We start from the raw sequence: 799 nt of genomic DNA, 5'->3' as shown, positions 1-799 counted from the left end.
ACTTGCCACAAAGCAAAAATAAACAACGATGTTTTTGTTCGTTGTACAAAAACAGTTAATAATCCCTTTTACTTAGCCCCTTTTTCCATTTCCCGATTCTTTTATATATTCTGTGTCCATTTTTTTTTTCTAGAGACAGCATCTCTTTCAAAGATAAAGTATCAGATTTATAACCATATTTAGAAAAAAAATATTTGTTCCCAGTCCCATATATTTAATTGGATTCCATTCTCCTAGAGATAATTTTCTCATTTGTTAGTTCTTGAAGGATACTTTTTTCTTTCTTCTGACAAGGTATTCAAATCATTTCTCCAGGAAGTTTGAATATCTAATTATCCTTGTATCCCTCTAGATGGTTCCCATCTCAAAGTGAAAGCCGGTTCTTACCATGACCTGCAAGGCCCCCTGGTCTCATGTCTCTACCTCTGATCTCATCCCCAACCAGTGTATCCGTTTCTCATGCCATTTCAGCCACGCTGTCTCCCTGCTATTCCTTCAACACACCAGGCACCTTCCTGCCTCATGGTCTTCTCTCACTATTCCCTATGATTGGAATGGTCTTCCTGAGAGATCTTCAGAGGTTTCTCCCTCACATATTTCTAATCGCTATTCAGATGAAAGCACATGAAAGAAATCTTCCTTTTCATTCTCTATCCCCCATTCTTAATCCTCCATTGTTCAACCTGTTTGTTTGTTTGTTTGTTTGTCTATCTCCTTTCACTGGGAGTAGAGTCCATGGGACCAGGGACATCGCCTGTGAGTTTCGTTGAGGTATTGCTAGTGCCCAGGAATGGCTGGA

Source organism: Crocuta crocuta, unplaced genomic scaffold (assembly GCF_008692635.1).
Source record: "Crocuta crocuta isolate KB4526 unplaced genomic scaffold, BGI_CrCroc_1.0 scaffold581, whole genome shotgun sequence".
In the NCBI taxonomy this organism is placed as follows: domain Eukaryota; kingdom Metazoa; phylum Chordata; class Mammalia; order Carnivora; family Hyaenidae; genus Crocuta; species Crocuta crocuta.
The sequence above is the reverse complement of the archived record's forward strand: the minus strand, read 5'-3'. Positions refer to the sequence as shown.